Raw genomic sequence first — 15,937 nt, forward strand, 5'->3', positions numbered from 1 at the left:
CATAATAAAGGGAGCAGAGCTGGCAGCTTTGAAATAATAGTCACCAGAGGAGGTGTGTGGGGGTGGGGGTGGAGTGGGGGGTGGGTCACCTACTTCCATGGGAGGGGGTCAGGAGATGGGGCAAGTGTGAATCACTCCTGGATATCCCAGGCTGAGTACTGCAGGGATAGTACCCACAACCCCAAGGGTCGGGTTTCCTTTGATTATTCTGAGCCCCAATTTAAGGTCACATACTCAGAAAACACACTTTGTGTTAATCATGTCTCCATGTAAATTTTCCAGTTATCGTGAAATCTTAGGGAATATTTTCTATTCCAGTTGCCTTTTGAGAGATAAGGAGCAAAAAATAGTAACAAAAAATAATTAGATGGGAAAGAGAAAAGCCAGGGGGCTTTTCTGGCAGTTGGAGGCAGGGGTTTGGTGTGGGGGGATTGTTGGAAAGAGTTTTGAAGTGAAATATAAACCAAACACAGGTTATTGTTAGAAAGGAAATTTTGCTTCTTAAATCAGAAAAAAAAAGATATAAAAATGGAGGGGTTAATGTAGGGGAGTAAAAAACTGTGTGACATAGTGGTTAAGACTTGGGCTCTGTGATCAAACTGCCTGAGACCCACCTGTCTTGGCTCCAGGTGTGAGTATCCATTAGGCAAATTACTCTGGGTTTTTTTCAACTGTGAAACAGAATGGTAATAACAGAACTTACCTATGGGATTGTTATGTAATTGAGTTAATACATGGAGAGTGCTTAAAACAATATCTGGCAAACAGTTGGATTACAGTTGGAACTCATCAAATGTAGGCCATTATTATTACTTTTCCGTTTCGCTGAAGAGACAGCAAAATCAAGTGTCCAGCATTTAGCGTCGAGTGAGAAAACCATAACCCCAATTTATCCTCTTAGAATTCTGAGCGTGCAGAAGTGAGTGCTAGTCTTCATTCACTCTATGGTTACTAAAACATGTAGGTAGGCATCTCATGGGTAGATTAAAAATGGAATAAAAAGGGAAAATCTGGAGAGAGTCCAAAGATAAAGATGATTTAAGGTGCTTGGAGCTTCATTTGCACTTAGGAATTTGGGTTGAAGAGGAAGGGACTACATAGTAGAAATCAAAAGCCTGGGGAAGGAGGTGGTGATGGAGGAATAGTAGTGGGGGGACTGGGGATGCTGAGAGAGAGGGAAGCACCGGGGGACTTCGGGCAGCGTAATGCGGGGGTTCGGAGCCAGACTGCCTGTCTCCGTCTGTCAGCTGTGGGACCTGGGCAGTTCCCTCAGCTCAGTTAGCAAATAAACGTAATAGTCACCAGTTATCATTACATGGAAGCATTAGGACAATTGAATGGATTTACATGTGAAGTGCTTAGAACAATACCTGGCGCCCTGTTAAGTGCAGGGGATGTGCTGGCTATTGTTTTTATAAGACTTGCCTGTACTTCCTCCTGTTCTTATTTTCACTCTCTAGACGCTCTTCCTGACACTGCCTCATTTTTTAAAAAACAATTTCTCAGATGGATATAAGGGAAGGTGCTATGTAGATTATAGGTTCTTACCAACACTGTGTTTTAAGTAGAATAATGTTCAATTTTAGGAAATATCAGGGAAGTAGAAAAAGATTCCGAGGACTAGGAATGAAAGGAAAATACCAGTAGACTGTTTGAAAGGTGTAGCTCAGTGGTAGAATGTTAGCTTAGTATGCACAAGGTCCTGGGTTCAATCCCCAGCACTTCTGTTAAAAATGAATGAATGAATATAAAATAGTCAAACAAACAAACCTAATTACCTCCCCCAACCAAAAAAAAAAAGAAAGAAAGAAATCAAGAAAGCTGTGCAGGCCGAATACCATTTATTCATGTGAATTTAATCTAGGTGGAAAATTTAGATTGTTTCTATTTAAGTGGCCACTAAAAACATGATGATTCCAATATAATTTAATTAGTAGTGTTATTTACCTCTTTCATATATGTTTTCTCATCTCTTTGCATCATGCTCCAAATTCCCAAAGGGCAGGGGCCCTTTTTCATATTGGTCTTGCTTCACCTGTAGTATCTAGCAGAGGGCAAACAGACTTCCAACAAGTACTTGTTGATTTGTTGATTAGGTTGATGGCTCTAAGTAGATACAGTAAAAGTGCTCCCTTTCATCTTCTTCTCTGAATTCTATCTATCTTATTTCAGTGGTGCGTTCATACACACAAGAAATATTTAAGCCCCTTCAGGGCTTCAAGCAATGTGGTAACACCAGGGATTCAATAATGTGCAAGTGCCTTGTGGAGCTCACAGTTGTTTTATTTGTGGGGTGGTGTTAGACATTAGATAAGAACCACACAGTTAAATGCAAGAAGGGAAAAAAAGATGATGTGGGAGAACATTCTTAACCGCAAGGCTGGGAGCCACCAGACAGCCAGGCAGGAGGGTGGGAAAGGAGGCTGGGGAGTCAGGGAGTGCCCAGACCACGCCAGTCACCCAGGCCGGGTCAAGGCTGTGTCTTTGTGTGTAGCCTCTGCCATCAGGTCAAAGAGAAGGCAGCTAATTCCTTGGGAAGGTCTACCTGCATAGCTGGTCCCTCTACTCAGAGAAGACTAAGGAACTTTCTACATATTAGTCTATAGGATGACAAGTCAGAACTTCAAAAAAAGAACACAGAGCTTTATTCCCCCTTATTGTTCATATAGTACACGTTTGTTGTAAAGAAAAGAAAATTCAGAAAATTACAGAGAAGGAAAAAAAATCATAATGCTGTCACCAATGGAATTGGAATCATGTTATATATTCAGTACAATGCTTTTCTCGTTTGATAATATATCATAAACCATTCTGATGTAATATTTCTGCTCTAGTTACAACTGAAAAAACCCCAAGTGTCTGTCATTCTCCAGATGGCTGACACGGTAGACAAGGATGTCAGCTCTCCCCACACAGCTTCGGAAGATATCTAACACAATCGTCATGAACTGCTAACTCTTCCTGCTGAAGTTCTATTTAAATTGGTCTGTGGTATTACACTCAAGCATTTCATTTCTCTATCTCTGCTCTCCAGTTTTTGAAAGGGAAGGAAAGACAAGAGAATCTATCATCTGGGCAAAGGTCTCAAATAGTAAACATGAACTTTCACAAAACTCTCCACCCGCATAACCTTAAATGGAAATCAGATTCTCTGGACACTCCTCATTACCATATTTATGCTCCCTTAACTCCATCCATGGTTCATTTATTTGTTCTACACATTTTTGTAAGGATCTATTCTGTGCTACCATCTAAGCTACACTCTGGAGACACACAGATGAATAAGATGCAGTCCCTGTCCTGAAAGAGCTCAAAGACTAGTGAAGAGATGGGCTAGAGGCATAACTGTAACAACACGGAGGAGATGGTGTATTGTGCGCATGCTCTTGTGTGAGCTGCATGAGAACACACCTAACTCAGTCTGATGGCGGCAGTGGAGACGTAGTTGGAAAGGATGCTTAGAGGAGTTGACCCTTGAGCTTGAGTAGACTAAGTCAGATTCTTTTGTGCAAGCTCAGAGGTTGGACATGAGTACACAGAAAATACTGTAAACTCAGCAGACGAATTAGGAAGTGGTTTTTGTGTTAGAAGTACTTTTGTCCTTCCAAGAGCATATTGTGTCTGGGGCCCTTTGATCACCTGAAGGCTGTGATAACCGCAGAAAGGCTATCACCTCCAGTTAAACACTAGAAGTTAAACGGGTGACCTGTGTGTAGATGAACACTGTGGATAGACTCTTTCAAAGTCGCTGAGGAAGGGAAGCAGAGACATTGTTACATTTATGAGCTACCATTGTGGAGCCCTTATTCTTGAGCCAGACCCTGTGCTAAGCATTTGCATCTCATTTAAATCCTCGCAACAACCTTATGAGTTAGGTTCCATCTGTAGCAGGTGGCTCATCCACTCAGAGATTATTACAATACACATTTCATTAAAAAGGAAATTGTGGCTTGCGGGGTTAAATGTCTCTCATACCATGACAGAGCTGATAAATGAAAAAGAACGGGATTCAAATCTAAGTCTGGCTGAAATGACACTACGCTAAAATGTGGGGTTTCCATTAAACTCATCAAAGTGCACTATCTGGAAAAAGAAGAAGTCCTGGTGACCCCCTTCCCTTGGTTTTCTGGTGGATATTCCGTGCTTGAGATCTCTGTTAATTAAAGATGAATCTAGAGAAGTGCCCCTCCAGTTAATTCAGCTTTTCGCTTAATTGAGGATTAATTAATTTTTGCAATAAGACCTCTCAGACCAACATCTGTCTGTGTAACAGCAGAGTCAACAACAATATGTTGAATGTCTGTTACACATAGAACATTGTTCTAGGTCTTGGGACTTCACAAGGCGTGAGACTCCGTCTGTGGAATCTACATGGAAAGCTGCTCTAGGTGCTTTCAGTCTGGTTAGAGATATAAGTCAGATGCAAAGAAAGGAGAAATGCCTACATGAGACAGATGAGAGGGCAACCAGGGTTCAGGGAGAGAGGGAGCTGGTACCAAAGATACAGAACAGGAGGTGCGTCTTGTGCTTTCTGCCCCAACCTCGCAAGTCTATATGAGGTCAGCCTCCCATGGCTCCCCATAGAGCTGTGAATGTTCCCAGACAGCCAATTCTATTACAGTTGACCTTGAACAATGTAGGGGTTGATTTGCATGTAATTTATTGTTGGCCCCCTGGTATCCTGGGTTCCTCCACATCTGGAGATTCGACCAACCACAGACCTGTGGTACTATATAGTATTTACTACTGAAAAATATCTGTGTCTAAGTGGACCTTGACAGTTCAAACCCATGTTGTTCAAGGGTCAATTGTATTTAAAATGCTATTATTTTTTAGGTTTTAGAAATTCAACAACTTCAGATTAAGCAGAGAGGAATTGCAGGCAGAAATGCATTCTACACTTCCTCCCAACACACACGCACACACACTGCACACTTTTTTTTTAAAGAGTGTTATTTTTAACTGTAATGAGTTTATGAGTCTGGTGAATGTAGAATTTTTCCGTTTTCTTTAATATATTCCCCTATGATAGTATCCTAGATTCAGACTCAAAATGTATGATCTTCTTTAAGACTTTTGCCTTGTACTGGCAGGAAGACTCTGAACCCCATTAAGGGGCCAAGGCCTGGCCAATTTCAGCTAAGGGTTATGTCCCAGGGAACTGAATGACAGAGGCCCTGAGAGGAAAGGGTCAGACAGGAGGGTCTGGGGCCAAATCCTGAAGGAGGTCAGAAGTCAGACCGTGGAAGCACAGACAGCATCAGGCTTAAGAGTAGGGGAGGTGGGGCCTTGAAAGGGAGAGGAGACCAAGGGACTGTGGGTGGACAGACTGCAATGCAAGTGGGGAGCCCAGCACCCTCCTTGGTCAGCCTGGCTTACGTTCAGGAAGGTCTGGATGAGTGTCAGAAAAGGAAACACCATCGACTTCATTCTGAAAGGAAAGTTTAGCAAAGGGTTTGGGGAAGGCAAGTGATGCTGGTTTGGCATCAGCAGTCGCTCTTCAGTTACTTGAAGGACTGCTGTGTGGAAGAGGAGCTGTGTTTTCTGCAGAGCCCGAAATGGCAGGCATGGGACAGGCAGATGGGCAAAGGCTGCACAGACAGCTGCAGGCTCTGTCAGGAGAGGTAGGCTGTGGCCTTTTGTCTGGGTGCCAAATACCCTGTTACTGCCTCTGCCAGTTGGGCCTGGCCCCAGTCTCCGCAAGGGTTTCTCCAATTCAAGGACCATGTCTTAGTTGTTTTTATATCCTCTGGCTCTTCGTATACTCACTAAAGACCAATTGAAGTCATATCAGATTCCCTGCATCTGAGGGTCTCTCTCTCTCAGCCAGCCGTCCACTCAGAGCAGTGGTATTTCCTTTACCTGTAAAAAACCACTGCTTCTCCACAGCCCTGTGGGCACCGGCGCCCTCTCCATGGCTCCTGCTAGCCCATAGAATGTCCTTGCAGTCAGAGCCAAGAACTCATGTCCTCTCCCACCACACACTTCCCCCCTACACAACTTTTCACTTTGACAAAAATACAGAGAATTGAAGACACGCTAGATTTTTTTTTTTTGACAGATAGATTCAGTGATGTATTTTTGCAAATGCTTCCTGAACCATGTCTCTGCTCTGAGGTTGGGACTAAGAGTTTGCTTCTTACACAGAGGGTGCAGATTCCCCAGGTGTGAATAGGACTAATGCAACTTTAATTGTACCTTCCACTGGCCTGAGAGTCCCTAAGTGAGTCCTGTAAGGATAGGCAATTTTGAACTGTTTCAGAATTATTAACAAATATGCTTAAAAATTGCTTCCCTTTCTTGTAAATATCTTTGTTATCAAAATGGGTAATTAATTGAAAATACATATAAACTCCCACCGTGGCATTAAACAGTAGATTATAATAAAGAATCGGAAAAATAGGAGCTGTATAAAGTCACTTAGCTGGAAGTAATCAAATCAAGTCCAATTTTTTCATCTTCAAATAATTCTAGGCGCCTGGCTCCTGATAAAAGGGAATTGTCTTACCAAGAGGCATAATAGCCTCTTAGGGATTTACTTTCCTTTTAACAATGAAGAGACAGGAAAACGCATCATTTGAGATTTTAATTTGGGTGACTTGTTTGTACTTAAACTGTGTTTAATAAGTGTTCCTTCTCTTTCTACAGCTAGAGTTTGTTGTTTTATTCTGTTGTTACAATAAAACTATAATTTTTAAGCTCATTTGTCAATGTAATTAAAATAAATTTCCATAAGAAAAATTGTCTTTTGCTAAAATGAAAATATAAAAATAATATATTCTCTTACAGAAGATCCATACCATACAGAAAGGCAAAAAGAAAAATTGATAATCATCCTCTCAGAGACAACCACTGTAAACTTGATAGGCTTTCAGAACTTTTAAATTCATATATTCACAAATAAATTTTCGACAAAAATAGATTTAAGTCTTGTTTTTATATTTTGATTTTTAAGCTAAACCCTATATGAAGGACATCTCCTTCAGCCCCACTAAGAGATAATTTCTTAATCAAAACCTGGTTTTTATAGCACATGGGGCATTTTTCCAAGATTCAAAGAGCTCTATCATTTTTTATAATGATAAAATTAATATAGTATCCCTTTTAAAAATTATATCACCAAAAATCATACATAATACAAATTTTTTAATTGCTTGAACTCCTAGAAAATAGTGGTTAAGAATTTGATATAAAAAAATGCCCTCACACACACACATATTCCTATATGTTTCTCTGTAGAAATGCATGTATAGATTTTAATAAAAACTGAGAGGTTAATGCCCTTTGAATGAAAATAAATGCAGTATTATATGATGTAACACTTGATCTTTACTGTATAGCATTTATCCCAGCAGTCATGAAATGAGGATTTATGTTGTCATTGTTAATATCACTAGTAGTTAAGTGCACTTTGGAGCTAAATTCCGTGGACTTTAACCCCAGATCTTTCATCAAGCAGCTATGTAATCCTGGGCAAATGACTCTTGTTCCTCAGCTTCGTCATCCATAAAACAGGAAAATAATGTCTATCTCACAGGGTTGGTGTGAGGTTTAAATAAATGTATGTAGAACATATGGAACAATGTCTGTCATGTATTAACCCCAAATGTATTTATTAGCTTTTGTCTTACTTGCTTAATGTTTCTTTCCACTGAGCTCCACACATGCGGGGACAGTGTCGGTCTCGTTCCACTTTGTATCCTCAGCCTGGTACCTGGTGTGTGTTCAATAGTTGTTGACTATTATTATTAATGGTATTCAAGAAACATCCGTTGCATGGAGGAAGGGATACCCATTTACTGCTAAGGTATTTGACAGTGACAGAATAGTGGGAAAAGGCCACCTTTTAGAATGAGACAAACAGATTTCAAAACCTTAGTTCCTCATCCTCAACTATTGACTTTCTCAGTGGAGGTGGGGGGACAACAGACTGAACTCTTCTGAGTTGATTTCTCATCTATAAACTGGAGATAACAATTCCTTCTCGCAATCGTTGTTGCATGAATTTGAGACAATTGCATTAGTTTAGCAATAAATAGTAACTATTTCTTGTATAAATATTACATTATAGTATCCGAGCTATCATGCTTTGCATAACTCAAAGGGGCAGGAGTCACAAGAACATTCAACAGAAATGGTGTCCCCTGGAATAGTCCATGCAGGAGCCTCGAGTGTATCCACAGTATACTTTGCAGTTTATAAAAATTACAAAGTAGCCCTTTATAAGAGTCTCTCAGGGTTGGATGTTTCTTGGGATCCAAAAGAACAATTTAGGGTTGACAATAGCTGGGGAGACCTTCTGCGGTGATATTTTCATTTTAAAGCCGTGGAAAATAAGACGTCGCTATAAACTTGAGACCTGGCTCAAACCTTTTAAATTCCAAGTTCACTATTCTGTAAAACCCAATAAATACAATGACAGAGAAAGAAGAGAAAAGCAAACTCTGAAAAAACTGCTGTCAACATTTGAGCTATCTGCTTATTTACCATTCACTGCACGTCTGCCAGATGCCCGAGAGCTAAGGATATCAACTCCATCCTGTGCCCCATCTCCCTTCTGCATCCCGGGGTAGATTATGTTCCACTGGTGTCCACAGTCAGGATGGCGTTACAGAAAGAGAACCTCCTCTCCAGCCAGATGAACAGGATATTTGGCAATAACAAATTGCTTCTGAGGAAAAGTGAGTTTCTTGGCATGTTCCTTATTAGCATTACAAAGCCAAAAGCTAAGTTTGTCTTCACTTATAGCAGCACACCCTGTGGCCCAAATGCCTTGTTTGTTTACATCTGCTGTTGTTGCTGTGGATGCGTGAATCAGGACCCTGGCGCACAGGTTTTTCCCAGGCCTTTCTGATGGGCATGACCTGAAAGTGTTTGATGAGTAAGTCATAGGTTAATGCAGGAAAGGGCCAAACTGGGGGCTCCCTAGGGTTTGGCCAGGGAGGCTTGGCAGAGCCTGGGCATTGCATTTCAATAGAACAGGAAGGGGAAGTGGTGGCCTATAACCTTGGATTATTTCCAGATGGCCCACCCCAATCTCCCTCCTGCTTTGGCGAAGTGGTCTAGCCCAGAACAGTACCACCCATGGGAGAAATGCAAACCCTAACCAGGTGAAGCAGACCCTCACCCAGTGGGAATAGTTCAGGACCACCACCAGATTCTATTAAAAATTTTAAAAGCGCTCAAGTCTCGGGAAAATAAGTGATCTTGGGTTGACTGTTACTAGAATATTGGCTTTCTCTTTGTGGAAGAATCTGTCAATCACATCTGTCTGCACCATTTCCCACAAAGAACAGAAAAAATACTGAGGTTGCAGCAAGAGGGATTTAAATTAGATGTAAAGAAGAACTTCCCATATACTCAATTACACGTTGGAACTATTTTTTTCAGGGAAGAACTGTGTAGGGTTCCTTCCTGAAGAAGAAAAGCTAAAATGATCTTGTAGTTGACCAAAACTCTGCAGGGTTTGGATCCACGCTGACATTTATACTGTTATCCCTGTAATGAAATGTCAAATAAGTGAAAATGTTTTGTATTAGTATGTCTTTATTTTTATTTACAAGGAATAAATCAGTGGATTAGGTTTTGATCTTGATTCAGTTCTAACATTTATGAGTACAGCTGCCAGCAATTCTCAGGAGTTAATTATCCGGCCGTAGCCAATATTTCAGGAGTTAATCATCTGGTAGAAGAATCATACACATAAATGAGTTACGTGTGACAGACTGTGATCACGTTCACAGAGTGCTGCTGTATTTCCATAGAGATTACTTCAATTTGGGAATTTAGGGGAAAAAAATCCCTTTTGTGAGCTTGGTCTTGTAGGTTAGACTAGACTTAAATAAATGGAGATTGGGGAAAGTGGAGGCAACCGCTCAAGTAAAGATCTGGAAACAGAAAAGCACAGAGTGAATTCAAGAAAAAGCACCCCACGGTCTAGTGTGTCTAGAGCCTAAGTCAAGGTTCAGAAACTGTGCTGGCCGGACCGCCAGGGTGCAGTGCAGCGGTGAAGAGAAGTCGTGGTGGGTAGAGTGTTAGTTCAGGTTCTCCAAGGAACAGGCGCTTAGATGGGCAGACATTCAAAAACTGTGTTGAACATTAAGTTGTTCTTAATGTTTTCTTTAAAAGAAACACTCATGAAGCGTAACAGGAACAGAGCAACGGTAGATAGGGAGGGCCTTCAGGACGGGGTATAAGCACGGCAGCTATAAAAGGAAAGGGGGGCAGAAGGAGGAGTGGGTAGGAAGCATCTCAGACGGCCGCACAGCCCTGAGACAGCTTCAGCCAGGCCAGTGGGGAAACTATTGAGGCAAAGTTGCCCATTCGAAGGGTCCACACCCACATGATCGGCTTGCAGGATATCACAAATGTTGCCACTCATTGACTGAGAGCAGCCTGAGGGATGTGTACACTCAGCATGAATCCGGTGGTGGGTCCAGAGGGGTAGCAGCTAGGATTGTCAGTCACCTTGGCTCCCGACACAAGAGATCTGAGTGATGAATTTCTCGGTTACCACAGTAGGTCAGCATCACTGATTTGACCCCCAGTTAAAGAGGAACCACGTCTAACAATTCCCCATTAAGGATGATGTTTGTCATTGTGTTTACTAGGTATCCTTTTTTCGTTAAGGAAATTCCCTCTTCTGGCTTGCTAAAAGCTTTTCTTTTCCTTTTTAAAAACGATGATTTTTTTTTTGCAATATTAATTGAAATTATTATGTGGTTTTTATCCTCTAAGCTATTAAGATGGTGATTTATGGTTAGAAATTTTCTGATGTAAATTCTACCCTTATATTCCAGAAATGAACTTAAATTGAGCATGAGGTTATATTTTTTATTTTGTGCTATATTTGGCTTGCTAATACTGTGTTTAAGATTTTTCTACATATGTTTGTGAGTGAGATTGGACTGTAATTTCTTTTTCTTAAAAAGTCTTTTTCTGTTTTTTAAAATCAAGGTACATTGGCCTCATAGAATAATTGGGGAATAATTCTTCATTTTATATCTCTAGAAAATGTTGAATATATTTGTAAAACATCTTTTTTTTTTTTCAACTGATAGAACTCACCTGTAAAACTATCTGAGCTTGATGTTTACTTTGTAGGAAGAGTTTTAACTCCAGGATCAAATTCTTTAATGATTATCGGAGACCATTCAGGCTTTCCATTTCTTCAGGAATAAATTTGGCAAGTTCATTTTTTCCAGCAAATTTATTTTGACTATTGCCAAATATATTTTCATTAACTTTTCTTCATATTTAATTAAAGAAAAATCACCTGTGATATCTTTAGATGTTATCTTTTTTGTACTAATTTTGCATATTTATACCATTTTTCTTTTTTTCTTGATCTGTTTGTCTATTTCGTGATCCTCTATTGTTCTTTGTTTTTATATATGAATTTCTGCTCTTAAATCTATTATTTTCCTCTTTTTACTGTCTTATAATTTATTCTATCATTTTTTTCTCTAACTTCTTAAGTTAGGTGTTTAATTTTTAGCCTTCTTTGCTTTTCTAAGATAGGCTTTAAAGTGAAGCTTCCTTGACTTTTCTTTTGCTGTTCTCCCCAATTACTGATATGTAGTATCTTAAATATTACTAAATTATAATAATTCATTTTTTGTGATTTTTTGAGTTATTTAATAACTTAGGAGTTATTTAAATATTTTTAAATTATTAAGCATGCTGGGATTTTTTTTTTAATTTATCCTTTTGTTAACTTATAACAAACAGAGGAGGCTCTGATCTGTATGATTCTGGTTCTTTAAAATTTATTGACACTTGCTTTACAGTCTGTTATATGATCTATATCTGTACATGTTCCATGTGTAATACAGTTGGTTAATTGCTGAGTGAAGTATTCTATACACGTGTGTGAAAGCAAACATTAGTGTTTTTGCATGGGGATTGCAGATGAATATACAGTCTGATGATAATGAGAGGTCTGATATCTGTAAAATTGGGCCCTTTAAACGTATTGCAGTGTAAGAACAAGCAGTAGTTTCTAATCTCCGGGCCTAAACTTCTCTCTGGTTAAGGAGACCTTTATTTTTATCATCCATATATATTTATATATCTGTATTTTCTCAATTAGTGGGTAGTAAAAATAACTACTACTTTGCAATTTTTTAAACTTGAATGAGTGTCCCTCATAATAGAAAAGTTTGGAAACTACTCCTGTGTGTATATGCTTTCTAAAGAGATACTGATTTCTCTAGAACACTTATACAATGCTTCAGAAGTAATTAGCTCAGTTGTGCATGCCATGTGCACCATCAAACGTGCCTCCTGCCCGTTAACTCTAAATCCACTCAAAACTGACCACACAGTCAAAGGTGGGCCCAATGGACAGGTTCCAAGCACATTGAGGGGAGGCCAGTCTGCCTGAGAGTTCTGTCAAAACTGCATCTCGGAAACTAAACTCAGATTGCTTTCATTTAAGAGGTCAGAATTGATTCAAACCCACATCTTTAAGAGCCGTTAGTTAGGGCAATTTTTCCATCCTCAGTCTCCATCATTTGTCTTCATGAATTCAAAGCCGTTTTGACATCTCCTTGACTCAATCCTACATTATAAATAAAGGTGATACATTCATGCAGAGGAACTATAACAAAGGAGGGACTTTCCTACAAGATCTTTGAGAAAAAAAAAAAAGAATATTTGCATAAACCATTTTTAGCCAGAGTCTTTGTTCTATGTTTTTCCTTTCTGAATGCTTTGTTACACTCCCTTGCAATCCCCCTCCTTGTCCGTGGACCCCAACTAGTCAAGGACCAAAGCCTTGACAATGCTTCACTTTGGAATCTTCCTGGCCCTGCCCTAATCATCGTGCCTGAATGATCACACTTACTGACCAGTCTCCCTGCTTCTGTTTTTCTCCACTCCTAAACCCTCAGACACATTGATCTTCCCAGAATATCACTGTGATCTTTTCCCTCAAATTTTCCTAGCAACTACCAAGTAAATGTCACAAGTGTTAGTCTGGAGGTTAAAGCTATTCTATGCCTTTTTCATTGCTGATTCTCGGCTAAGCCAATAAACCTGTCTGACATCTCTGACTTCAATACTGCTGTCTTAGATATTTAACTCACCTTCTGGTTTCTAATTAGACCTCACCCAAGATCTAATTTTACCTATAAATTCTGCTGCCTTTTGCGAAGGGGCACCTCCCTCCCCTGGACCACAGCATCTCTGAGCTTGCACGCTCCACATGCCATTACACACACTGTGCAGCTAGAGGTGATTTTCCTCCCTCCACCTCCCAACGCTGGGTCCTTCAGGGCAGGACTCGGCCCCAGTATGTCCACAGCCTCTGTTAACATTTCTTACAATAGTGAATTTTTAGTAGGTATTTATTTAATTGGTTAGTTGAAAACCACAATCCCATGCCATCAGTCTCTCTTCACACTAAATATACCCATGTAGTGTATGACTCAGTAACCATTTTGAGCATCAGTTGTCCTTTAGATATAGAGGTTAGTTCTAAGGATGTTGCAATCAAGAGACACAGTCTGTTCTCTCAAGATCACTTTCTTGGCTGATTTTGCTGTGAATTAGGAAATGGCCATATTCTTTTGACTTGCCCAAACAGCCCAGCATTAGTTTTTGAAATCAAATCTATTTTGAGTAATTTTTTAATTCTCTTTTCTCTTCAGCATTAGACACACAGCTCTTTTTAATGCCACCTTTCCTTACCTGTTAAACAGATACTTACAAGCACATGGACTTAAACAAGTTATTTAATGTCTCTGAGCCTCAGTTTCCTAAAATTTGAAATGGAAATAATAATACCTGTGGCCAAAGATTAATGCTATGAGGAATGTACCCAGATGTCACGTGGGGTCTCTCTGCCCCTTAAAATCAAGATTTTGTGGATTATTATTAATAGATGGTACAATGAATTAAAATACTGATCATTGTGGAAGCCCCAAACCCTCTCCAAGAGTTCTCAAAATTCCCAGAGAACTTAATTTTCGTGCCCACCGTGGTACTGATTTTCTTCTAAATGTTTTGTTTCTGCCAAAATATTTTGCTTGAATTTTGCTTTTTTGTGGCTGTTCCTTCATATCTGCTATTTTCCCAACTAAGGAAGCAGGAACTTCACCTGAAACTCCTCCTTCAAAGCAACCTGAGTATAGGTCTGTGTTTGTAGTAGAGTGTTCACGATTTATGCAATACTAAGGAAATCACACCATTCAATATTCCTATTGTCCCTAAGAGGCTGGGCTGCCCCTACGAGTTTTTGCTTCCTACTATTGCCTGTGATTAGGTTCTTGTCTTGTTGCAAAAAAGAATTCAGAGACAAGATGCAGAAAGTAAAGTAAGGATTTATTAAGGGATAGACAGTATATTCTCAAGGGGAGAGCAGGCAGACTCAGGTGAGCAGCTGCCCTGAGTTTCTTTGGCAAGTTGGTTACATACAGTGTAAAAACGAATGGGCAGAAGATTCACTAGGGAGGGAAGGGTTGTATTCCCTGATTTTCATCCCAACTCCACCTCCCAAAGGGAGGAGGGATTTTTGTCCTTATTTAGTCTGGATCGGAAGTGTCATGGCATCAGTGCATGATGGGTACCTCTAATCTGCAAGGCTAATTTTATTGAAATGAGGGCATAATGAGCAAAATTTACATTCAGACACTAGAGATTCCTGCCTTTTTCCCCACCTTTCTTTGTTGATCTCCAGGCCACTTGTCACTCCAAAATCTGTGATTGCTTATCAGCTCAGAGGTTTCTGCTTCTCTTTGCCTGTCCAGGGACCCCTGTTGTTTACATGATGTAGGGTTTCCTGCACTTGACCCCATGCCCCTCCTTTTTGCCCAATTCCTGCCATTTGGCCTGTGTCCCCCTTTCTCTGCTCATATCTAGCTCTCTGCCTGCTCTACCACTACAACTTTTCCAGCTCTTCTCTATCTTTATTACCTTCCCTCTTTTTCCTTTTCACATGCTCACAGGAAAAAAGAACACTAACTTCCCTGTGTTTTCGTACACAGGGCAGCCTAATTACATATTACAACTGCTTAAGTTCCCACCAACACTGAGTCTATAAGGTCTCACCTTCAGCCTTAGAGAACTTTTAAGAAAAGGCAGTTTTCTCCTGGTTTGGATTTGGATGCCAAAGAAGATAACTAAATGCCAAATCAAGTAAGCTTAAAATAATAAGCTTAAAATATCTGTTACCCTAATGTTGTCATTGCTTCTACTGTTACGAGAAATATTAGTATTAAAATCACTACAACTCGATCTGTTACTCAGACAAAGCCTCATGCCAAGATATCCAGGAAAGCTTAGTTCCAATGAAACCTTTCAGAGTTATGCAGGAAAGGCTGTATCTCACGAAATGCCAAGAGTTCACTAGATCAGACAAGATTGTCAGGGCCAAAGGGAAGTAAAAATCTCACTATTTTTCTTAAGAATTTTCCTGCCCTCCTTGTCATGGGTAATGGGTTGTTTTGATGGGGGCAGGTTTTCTTTCCTGAATGGGACATGCTAACATAAGGAAAACCAAATTGCTGGAGTCAAGGGAAGGTCAATTTTAGAAGAACTTTGGCCAAAACGGGAAATAAAGAGATCGGTGAGCTGGCGGAGAATAGGAACCTTGAAGGGGAAGAGCATAGAAGTCTAAAAGGTAACTCCATTAACTTTCTATAGTATGATTTGGATATGAAGCCTCTTTCCTGTCTCATCTCTTTCTCATTAAATTATTATGAAGCTAGGTCTGTTTCAGACATGTGTCAAAGGACAGAACACAGTCTTAGGGAGATCAAAGGGTGAAAACTGGGGTCGTATGGGCAGTGGGTGACACTCAGGGGACAGATTTTTCTTATCAGAAGCTAAAGTCATAAGATTGAATCTTAATTTAATAAAATATTTCTCAAGGAAACTAAAATAATTTAGCCCAAGTCCACCAAGCTCTGGTGAACAAATCCAGAGGAATGGATCA

The sequence above is a fragment of the Camelus bactrianus genome, chromosome 21 (genome assembly GCF_048773025.1).
Source record: "Camelus bactrianus isolate YW-2024 breed Bactrian camel chromosome 21, ASM4877302v1, whole genome shotgun sequence".
NCBI lineage: Eukaryota > Metazoa > Chordata > Mammalia > Artiodactyla > Camelidae > Camelus > Camelus bactrianus.